General features: G+C 47.8%; 1 long non-coding RNA gene across 1 annotated transcript in view; it reads right to left on the bottom strand.

The window, feature by feature from the left end:
- LOC146785136 (uncharacterized) overlaps positions 1-10,932 on the bottom strand; it is an 80,686-nt gene extending 69,754 nt beyond the window's left edge. The window contains exons 1-2 of the long non-coding RNA XR_014970919.1: positions 10,840-10,932; positions 10,180-10,276 (exon numbers count right to left, since the gene is read on the bottom strand). This is a non-coding gene — a long non-coding RNA (uncharacterized LOC146785136). The remainder of the gene's footprint in view (positions 1-10,179; positions 10,277-10,839) is intronic.
- Between the last annotated feature and the right edge of the window lie 282 nt (positions 10,933-11,214).

Below are 11,214 nucleotides of genomic sequence, written 5' to 3' on the forward strand. Positions count from 1 at the left end.
GAACGCTACTGAGCTGCCACACGGCTGAAGATTTGTAGCTGGTTATCTTTGCCAAGCAGATCCACGAGAATCACGCAAAGAACATGATGAGGGAATTCACGTAACTCTTCCAGGGGCTGGGCAAGCTCCAAGGGCGCCAAGTGAAACTACACATCGACCTGGGAGTACAACCGAAAGCACTCCGGCATCGGCGCATGCCTTTCCACCTCCGCCCGCTGGTAGAGCAAGAACTGCAGACCCTGGAGGACTTGGGAGTTATAGTGAAGGTATCGTGCCCACTCCTTGGGTGTCCCCGCTGGTGGTGGTGCCCAAGTCGAAGCAACTAGGCATGATTTAGCTGTGCATAGATATGAGGCTTGCTAATCAGGACATCCGGAGAGAGAGACATGTGACCCCGACGAAGAATGATATAGTGGCGGACTTCAACGGTGTCCAATAGTTCCCTAGCTCGATCTGAACTCTGGATACCACCAACTGGAACTAGCGCTAGACAGCCGTTACATTACCACCTTCTCCACGCACGTGGGCCTCCGAAGATATACCCAACTCAGCGTTGGGGTGTCATCTGCGGTACAGGTGTTCCAGAATGCCATCAAGCAAGCCCTCTCTGGCCTCATAGGAGTGATCAACTTAAGCAACAACATTTTGATATATTCGCAGAGTCTAGAGGAGCATCATGCCAGATTGAGAGCCACGTTGCAGAGGTTGGCAGACTGTGGACTCACCCTCCACAAGAAAAAGTGCGCTTTTTACCAAGGGTCCATAGACTTCTTCGGCTACGTCTTCTCGAGATATGGGCTTCACGTCGACCCTCGCAAGGCAAGCAATCAGGAGTGCCCCAGTTTCGCAGAATCCCACAGAAATAAGGAGCTTTCTGGGGATGGCGACATATTGCAGGAGGTTCCTCCCGAACCTTGCCACAGTGTCCGAACCACTACGACAGCTGACAAATGTTGGTACACCCTGAGAGTGGACGTCCCGGGAGGAAGCGGTGTTTCAAGGCATCAAGAAAGCGCTCCTTGATCAGACAACAATGGCGTACTTCCATTCTAACAGGAAGACAGAACTCGTAGTCAACGCCAGCCCGGTGGGGCTAGGGGCGGTCCTCCTGCAGGAAGACAGCAAAGGAATCTGCGTCCCAGTGGCATATTTCAGCCGCGCACTGTCCCAGACAGAAACCAGATATGCGCATATACAGCGGGAGGCTCTGGCCATTCGGTGGGTGTTCCATCATTTTCATTTGTACCTGTGCGGTCATCCCTTTCTGGTGATAATGGACCACAAGCCCCTCATACCGTTATTTAGCGGGTCCACGCGTCTGGTGCCCCAAGGATCGAGAGATGGACAGTCAAGCTACAGGTGCACTCATTCCAGCTGCTGTATCGACCAGACGCAGACAACCCAGATGACTTTCTGTCAAGGCACCCCACGGCGAAGGAGGGAGAGTCGCTCCCAGGGGATACAGCAAGCACCGAGGCTTTCATCTGCATGATAGAGGACAGTGCCTGCCCAAAGAAGACCAAAGAAGATCGTTGCAACACCACGGATGCGGTTGACACCATGAGAAGATTCAAAGAGGACCTAGAAAAGGGGCAATGGTATTGCTTTCTGGATGGCGTCTCTCTGCTCACTGTGAAAGAACAGAACTCCCGACGTCAAATATGGAGAGTATGACACAAACTCAGTGTTAGCGGATCCAGACTAATCCTAAGGGGACAGAGAATCATTGTGCAGAAGGACCTACATCATTGAATGGTTGTGCTGGCTCGTCAAGGCCATCAGGGCACCGCTAAGACCAAGGCCAGACTCAGGGCGAAGGTGTGGTTCCCAAGCATGGAAGAAATGGTGGATGAAGAAGTCCGGAGGTGTCACCCTTGCACCATCACCGGCTGCGACCCTGCTCCCGCGCCCATAATCACGGAGGAACTGTGTTGCATGCCATGGGCCAAAGTCAATGTCAACTTCAGGAGTTTCCCGGACCGGCGGCACACCATGGTCGTCATGGATTCCTTCTCCAAGTTCCCAGTGGTGAAATTGGTATCACCCACGGCGTTCGCATATGTCCAGCCGGCCCTGGAAAAGATCTTTGCCATCTTTGGACGACCGGAAGAAGAAAAGTCAGACAACGGACCTCTGTTCCAGGGTCAGGACTTCCATGACTTCCTAGAGCGCCGAGCCATTCGACACCGTCGTATCACACCCCAGTGTCTGCGTGAAGCCTACAGGGAGAAAATGGCCTCCCCATAGATGCCTGTGGGGTCGGCGTGCCAATCAATCACAATACTGCCATTGCAGCATTGTGATTGGCTTCCGGAAGGGAGGCTGTCTGCTTCCTGTTCCTGCGGAGGCAGAAAACCAGGAGCAAACTGAGCAGAAGACGCGGTACCCGAGAAAGGTACGTTTTATTCATTTTTTATTATTATTTAAACCCCCCTCCCCGTGCGACCCCCCCCTGCCCTCACGACCACTCGACCGCCCCCCCCCATTCGACCCCGCGCCTGCCCCCCCACCTGCGAGCCATGCCGGCCGCGACTGAATTACACAGATGTTAGATTCTATATTTCACATTTTGAGTGGAATTCCATCAGCAGGAAAGGGTTTGGAATGTCTACCCTACTTATATTCAAATGTATTCAAATGTTCATTCTTACAATAGGCGCATCTTAAGAAGCATAATTAAAGAACCTTCTTAAAATGTGTGGGAATCTCACTAAAGGTGTTGCTTAATACATCTGGAGTACAATCCTGAGCGTCATACCTTTTTATATAGACCCTTCATTAGTAGAGAGAATAAATGGAATCTGTAAGTGACAAGATTACAAGGAAACCTATGTAGTATATTCAAAGATATCTGGATTCCCAATCAGGCTTACTCCTGATATACAGGTACGCAGAGCAGTAGGTATTTACTATTGTATGCATGTGGATTTACACTGTATAAATTAAGTCTCAGGCTATATGTACTAAGCAGTGGCGGCTCCTCTGCTAAGGAGTAGGAGCGTTGCCCCACTGCTCTTAGAGCAGTGAAAAGGGAAAAAATAAAACAATAATAACAAGGTTATTATCGTTTTATTTTTGGCTGCTGTGGGCTGGGTTAGGGCAGGGCGGGGCTGGTGGCTCAGTGTGAGAGGAGAAGTGGACTGTGCACACTAAGTGCACATCACTGCTTGGCCGGCTGGCCTAGCAGTCATGTGCACTTTGCATATTCCGCACCAGGATGTAATGGACAGCCTGGTTGGGGAATATGCACATGCTCCCTGTCCCAATCTGAGTCCCGATTCACGGCACTCAGACCAATCACAATGCTGCATTGCAGCGTTGTGATTGGCTCAGGGGAGTCTGTCTGCCGGGTGCTTCTTACAGCTTCTTCCGGACTGGAGTTAGGAAGAGCAGAGAAGTGGAGGAAAGATGCAGCCATTGGAAAAGATAATTGTTTTAAAAAATATATGTTTTCAACCCCCTACCAACCCCGTTCCCTACGAGCCGCCACTGGTACTAAGAGCATGCGTAAAAGCGATGGCTCTCCATGGATTAAGCACACATATGGCACCACACTAATGCAGTGTTATCATGGAAACAGGCATGCTCAACAGAAAGCTAAATTGGCGTGGCACACCCAAAGGCGTGTGATCTCGCACCTGTTATTGCTGATGCACCAGCTGTTATCGTTTTAGGGGTGTGGTGGTATACCTATAAACGCAGATTAACTCGGCCCCATGTTTCCCCAAACACATGTTGGAAGCGGTGGAGCAAGTGATGATAGATACCTAGGGGCAGATTTACAAGCCCCTTGCGCCACTTTTGCGTCACTCTTAACATGGGAAAAGCGACGCAAAAGTGGCGCAAGGGGCTTGTAAATCTGCCCCCTAGATTATGTAACGTTTTTGATTTCCTGTATCAACGCTGTTTGGTGTACATAGTATGCCACCATACTGGGAAATTATATGAACAGTTAATAAGAATATGTAGATTTCATGGACAATCACAATATGCAGTATTAGACAGAGCTTTTAAATTTAAATATTTAAAATGGAAGCACTAAATCACTTGATGTGTAAAATTCCATTATAACAATCTCCACTTTGCCAATTGCCCACCTCAAATAAGACGGCAGTGATGGATATTAACAAAATGCAGCCACAATCCCTATTGCAAAACTATTGTAGACCTTAAAAGTACAAAAGCGGAATGAGCATAAGGCCTGTTCAACCTTAGCCTTAAAACCAGTCATAAGAACAAACAGGTGCAGACAGTTCCCTAGCAGGTGTGCCTGGGTCAGTAGTCATGAATCTTGCGCTTACAAACCACAGCTGACAACTGCAGAAGGAACGAGCTCATGAAAGGGAAGGCAGATGTGCAGAGGGAGACAAACACGGACAGCTGTTGGTATTCATTGAGCATCACTGCATTCAGGATGCGAACATGGAACATGGAAGAGCAGTGGGTGGCTCTAAATAGGGCAGAAGTGCGGCAGAATCCTAACGCTGGTAACAATTACCCCTGGCAAGGGGGCAAAATATGTATATACCATGCACAATTTCCCCCCCGCATGTAATATTAGACATCCGATAAGAAACTGAGAAGTATACAGAGAGAATGTTGCTTAATCCCCGCTGCTAAACTGGCCACCATAGTCCTTATTGTGGCCTTTGGGGCATTCAAAAGCGCAACATCACACAGCGGTGGCTCCTCCGCTATGGCGGAGGAGCGTTGCCCTACCTCAGAACGGAAGGAAAAATAAAATGATAAAATAAGTTTTATTCTCGTTTTAGTTTTCCTTTTCTGCCGAGTCTTTGGGGGCGGGGCCATGGGGGAACGACAGGCTGCAAGATAACTGGTGAGCACTGTTGTCAGTGGACATGACGGTTTGGCTGGCCGTTTCACGACCGCCAAATCATCATGCGCACTGAAGCTGTCTCCAAACCGAGCTGCGTTGCCGGGTTGGAGAGAGCAGGCACAGGCTCCCAGTCTCACTGAGAGTGCAAATTCAGAGCGCTCAGGCCAATCCGGCCACTGCTCTCAAAACATGACAGCAGCATCAAGATTGGTTGCAGTGGAGTCTGGGAGCCTGTGCCTGCGAGAAGAGGAGCAGTAGAGCGCGACCGGCTGCAGGTAAGGTTTTTTTTTAAATTAAGTTATTTATTTTGTCCCCCACCAATCCCTTCCCCTGCCTCACCACTCTTCCACAACACCAGCCGCAAATGACATCACTGTGTGTTGAAATTTCACAACCAGCTTGCAGCTTACTGTCCATCAAATAGTTAATGCCTTCAGTGCACACCATAGGGCACACATTGGTATACATGCCCCACATCATAGCTGGCATTCATTGGACTCATTATACGTCTGCACCCCACACTCAACCCAGTGACGTAGCAACCGTGCCATTGACCCAAATGCACACAAGGCAAATGGCTCCTCCAAACCTTGGATGGATATTAAAAGACTGCCATAACTGGGATGCAGTGGTCCCCTCTCCCACGAACAGCGGTGCCACTGCACCTGCTACACCATTGGGAGCTGCTGATTGAACCCCAAAACATCAACAGACATGAGATCCGTTCCATAAATGCACAATCTCTCTGCTGGTGTAGTGCTACATTGGGGTCAGTTAAGCAGCTGATTCCAACCATGAATGAACACAAAATTGCACTTGACTGCAACACGTTTTAACAAAAACACTCTTTTTCCACAAATAACAAAGTGTAATTTTGCCAGCTTCCATGAAAATCCTTGCACACCAGCAGTGCTTAATTTATAAAAGAATGAGTGTTGGTGCCCAAAGCTCTGCTCTGAAGCCCACGGCCGGGGCAATAAAATGTCAGCATGCTGAATACCAAAGGTGTGTAGTCAACAATCCACCTCATGCCTCTTTTATCCACTACCGGGATACACTTTCCCCTTTATCTTACTCTTGCAGACTTCAGTTTTTTCTCTGTGTGGCATTTTTCATGTCTTACTCTTTCTCTGTCTTTTCCCTTTATGTGCGTTTCCACTCTAGCTCTTGGGAAATGTCAGATCAAGAAAAATTAGTGGCCGTCCCCATAAATGAGTGCCAGTGCCCCCACTGGCAACCACTAGATCAAATTAAGCACTACACATCAGTTATTGTGATGGCAGTGTATTTATCAGAACTGATAGCATATTTATATTCCTGGCTCGTCACCTGATCTGCACCTGCTGACCTGACGAACGCGGACTGACACCACTCCCAGCAACCGACGCAAAGAACCTCGGAATAGTAATCAATAATCCACTCATATTGACCGACCAAGTGAGCACTGCCTCCTACTTCCACACACTCAAGATGCTCAAGAAGGTGTTCAAATAGATCTCCACCAACACTCGTGAAACTGTGACCCTAGCCCTCACCACCAGCAAGCTGGACTATGGAAATGCACTCTCTGCTGGACCCAATTCTCAACTGACCAGAAGACTCCAGACCACACAAAACTAGCTAGGCTCACCCTCAAACTCCCACCCTCCTCTCATTGTGAACTGCAAATACCACCCTGGCTCCCAATTTACAAATGAGTACTCTTCAAACTCCTCACGCACGCATCGAAGCCCTACACAACATTGGCCCCACATATCTCAACAACTGAATGAACTTCCATAAATCTACAGGACATCTCCACACAGCCGGGCTCCTGCTCACACACACCTGTATATGTAGAACCAGATCCGGAGGTACTGCCTTAGCGTACCCGACTCCTAAAACCTGGAACGACCTGCCCCAGCCCATCAAAGCCTCCACCTAAGTTCTTGAATTCCATAAGAACCTGAAGACTCTGCTATTAACCTAGGCCTAACCCTGGCTCAGCCCATACAGCTCCTGCTTCCACGCCAGGTGTTAGACCTGTCATCCTTAGGGTGGTCTTCCCCCAAACTTTTTGCCTGCTTATCTCCTCTTTTTGCTAATTCTTTTTCTTGGCCTTAGGATGCTGAGCATTTTACCACTGCTGACCACTGTGAAACTGCATGTGTGCTAAAGTGCATGTGCTTCGCCCTTAAACACGGTAACACTGTTTTTTTTTGTAAACAGATTTTATTGTCATTTTTGTGAAAACATAATCATCACACAGTGGGTTTTGTAACATCTAGGAATATTCATACAGATGACAGTAATCTGCTAGTCAGTGAAATATAATACTGAGAAGTAACATCTCTCGTAATAACAATGTGAAGTGAAAGTACTAGCCCAGCATCTGGACCAAATTCGGTCTTAACTGCTGCTCGACATCCATAACAGGCAGGTCCCTTCCTCATTCCCAACTCTGAACATGGGCTTTTCCTGGCATACCCTGCTCCCAACCGAGGGTGCCAACTCCCAGGTCTATCTCGGGTAGTATATTACGCTAAGCCAGGTGTATCCTGTGGCTCTGTATACAGTCTCGGTCTCTTTAATATTTCGGAAGCTACATCTAATTAGGATGCGAGCTCCTTTCAGGGTTAAAAACAATTAAGGGGTCTCTGACAATCTCCCAGGTGAAGGGGACTCAGGATCCTGCAGGGTATCCACCACTGACTCCCAAGCTTGGGCCATATCCAGGGATCCACAGCCCCGCTGAGCCTCCCTCAGCAACACTGCACACTCATAACTCGCCCACCGTTTGAGTTCCCGGTTCCAAACCTCCACCCGAGTGTCACTCGGAGCTTTCCAGTTGCGCTTAATCTCCCTTTTTGCTAAGATGAAGGCTAAATCCTGTAACCGGCTTGTCGCCTTATTCATAGCTGTGTGTAGATACCAATGGAGAAGGCAGTGGCCAGGCATACATGGGACTTCTCTCTCATTCATATTGCCAAAATTCTAGTAGTTTCCTCTCAACAATGTCTTAGCTCTGGGCATTCCCAAAACATGTGATAAAACTCGGCCCCCACGTCACCACACCTCAGGCATTTCGCTCCCTGCACAGCAAATTGTCTAGCAATCCTTCCAGGTATAAGATATGCTCTATGAAGCACCTAGAAATTAATAAGTTTGAACCTGGTGTTCCTGGAAACCATAGGCATGTGTTGTAGAATTACTCCCCAGTCATCCTCCGGAATGGGAATCCACAGATCCCCCTACCACAGTTCCCTAAGGGCCTCTAGAGGTAGGATTGCATCGCCCCGAATCATTCTATAAATACAAGTGACTGCCTTAAAGGTCCCCGATGACGTAACTAAATATTGGGAATTTTTGGAATGTATGTGGGTTCTAATGTGCTCCTACGCAAATGTTTCTGAGTGGCCGCTGTCACAGCGCCATAAAGGAGGAATTGACTCCGCAATAGGTCATAACGGGATCAAAACTCTTGGAATGGGAGGAGTACACCATCCTCAAAGAGGGACCCAAGTGTTGATGCACCCGCCTCCACCCAATCCATTATCATATTCCAGTCTCCCCCATGCAGTAGAACCTCCAGGAATTTGAAGGGAATATCTGGGGAGTAAGGTCATCGTATTCTGGTCCAACAGTGGTGCATCACTCAAAACTCAGAAGGGTCGGTAATCCCAGGACAGAGAAGCTGCAAAAGCACCCTACTCAAACTTGGAAGATCAGGTACAGATGGTCCCATCTTCCTCCCAGGGGTAAGTCTGCTAGCGATCCACTGTGCAAACCATTGAAGTTTCTCTGCCAAGTATGCTTCGTAATCAGGAACACCCAGACCGCCCTCATCTCTAGATCACTGCATTGTGGACAATGCCACCCGCCTCCGGCCCATACCCCAAAGGAAGCCCGTGAGAAGCGCGTCCATATGCCGGAATAGTGCCCGAGGGACCCAGATTGGCAATACCACAAATAAACACAGCAGGCAGGGAGGGCTACCATCTTCAGTAATAGATCTTCTGCGAATAAGTCAATATGATTTATATGGGATCCGACCTTAATACCCTCATAAGCGTTCCCAGCTCTGGCATGACAAGTCAACGGCTCCATAGCCAGGGCGAAAAGGAGTGGTGACAGGGGGAAGTGTCTTCACTCTGGCGGAGGAATCAGAATACGGTAATATGATCTAATTTACAAAGCCCTGCCCTAGACCGAAACAAGTCATCACACCATAGAGGAAGCACCACTCTAGACTATCGAATGCTTTTTCGATGTCTACCGCAAAGATCACCGCCTGCGCTTCATCGTAAGAGTCTGCCTCCAATAGTGCGAGGAGTCTGCGGATATTGAGTGCCGTATTTCAGTCTGGAATAAATCCTGTCTGATCTGCATGGATCAGAGTAGACATGTGGGGCAGCAGCCACGTAGCCTGGATCCTCCTCAGTATTTTATAACCGACGTTTAACATAGACAATGGCCTATAGGCCTTCCTTCTCTATGCTGACTTCCCTGGCTTCAATAGTGGCTTGATCAAAGCCTCCTTAGTAGATGAAGGAATCAACCCCATAGCCTTGGCAGATCTGTAAAGGTCGACCAACCTGAGGACAAGTATATCCATATAAGTGGAGTAGAATTCAACTGGCAGCCCGTCTGTACCCTGTGTCTTATTCTGAGCCATGGATTTTATGGCAGCTCGGATCTCCGCCTCTTCAGGGGACAAAGTCGGAAGCCGCAAAGGTGCCAGGAAGTTTGCAACGTCTACTAGTGAGCAATCAGCCATACTACGATACACAGCAGAATAGTATTCATAAAACTCCTGGTTAATAGCCATTGTCTATATAGTTTAGAGCCATCAGCAGCGGTAAGCTCCACAATGACCAAGCCCCACTTGGACGGGTTTGCCAGCCAAGCTAAAAATGATGCCGTGCAGGCCCTCTCTGCGTGCACTCATATCAGATATTGCTTATAGTCAAAGCATCTTAACCGCTCCACTTGCCTTGCAACCTTTTCCCTAACTGCAAGTGTTTCGGGTTGTAATTCTGGGTATCCCGGTCTACGTCGTTCGAGGGCTCTCAGCTCTTCCAAAGAGGACAAGACTTTTCATCTATAGAGCCTGGGACCAGAATAAGAGTGTCTTTCGGATGCCCACTAATTCAGAAATGCAGGTGCCATGGATCACCACTTTTAAAGCACCCCAGTCTGCTAGAGGGGATGTCCCAGAACCTGCATTTTCATCAAAATAGCGACATATAGCTGTCTGGACCGTGCCTCAGAATACTGGTGTCAAAATCAGCAATGCGTTCTTACTTGAAGTCCGCACTGTTCGATTCGCAGAGACGTTATGGACTGACTTCCTAGCACCCTACCTTATGACCAGTGATTGGCTTGTAACACAAGGAAGATGCAGTAGGGTTCAAGAAGGAGGGCCTGGTGGTGGACGCTTTAATGTTCTTAGTTGTCGACCTGCAAGGCAACAAAAAGGCACTATTACTTTTTCTGTCTTCCTAAAGTATAGACAGTTTTCCCTCCCACGCAAATGAACGTTATCACTTGTGTTCTAAAACAATCTGCCCCTGATTAACTGTTCGTCTGCTAAGCGTCCGTTGATGTGGGTGAAGAGGGTGTCAGCTGTTTTGTCTGGATTCCACTTGTAGTGTATGGAGAATACAGCAGTGAAAACAGATAACTACAAACAGAATGAAGGAGAAACAATCACTAACACTTTTTTTTTACATGGATTAGTTTTCTCCCTCTTCCCAATCACTATCGCTTCTTTCCCTTATACTCACATGCTATAGTTTTCTGTATTCTTGATTTATTGGGGAAATTCCTTGCGGACACCTAAAACACTGCGAAAAGTTTGCTTATAAACACTTACAATATTAATGGGAATTTTAACTGTGGCAAAAGTCAGAACTGATAACATATAACAGATAACTTTTACTATAGTCTTTGTTGCATCACAAAGTTCTTGTAAAGTATTTCCAAAAATTGTTCCTTAAAAAGAATTGTTCTTTAGCTCTTACTTGAATTCACATGTTGTGTTTTCTTTCTTGAAGGTTGCGCATCGAGTGAAGAGCCAGCGGAGAGTTGCTGTTACCTTGGATCCAGAACATGGGAGCCGGAGTGTGGTTCAAACAGGTAAGCGTCCTTGGATACGTGCGTGCGTCCTCGAAGAATCCGGAAGGCTAAGCACCTTCTGGAACTCAGGTGTGGGATTATATACTAATGCCATACCCAATATGGCTGCCACTATGTCACAACTCCTTGCCGCAGCATCCCGCGCATGCATCTCCATTCTGCATACGTCATTAGAGAGAGAGAACGGAGAAGCATTGACGCTAACAAGTGAGCGAGCACAAATATAATTAACTGGAGGAAGCAAGCATTTTGTTATCTAA

This window comes from Triturus cristatus, chromosome 11 (assembly GCF_964204655.1).
Source record: "Triturus cristatus chromosome 11, aTriCri1.1, whole genome shotgun sequence".
Classification (NCBI taxonomy): Eukaryota; Metazoa; Chordata; class Amphibia; order Caudata; family Salamandridae; genus Triturus; species Triturus cristatus.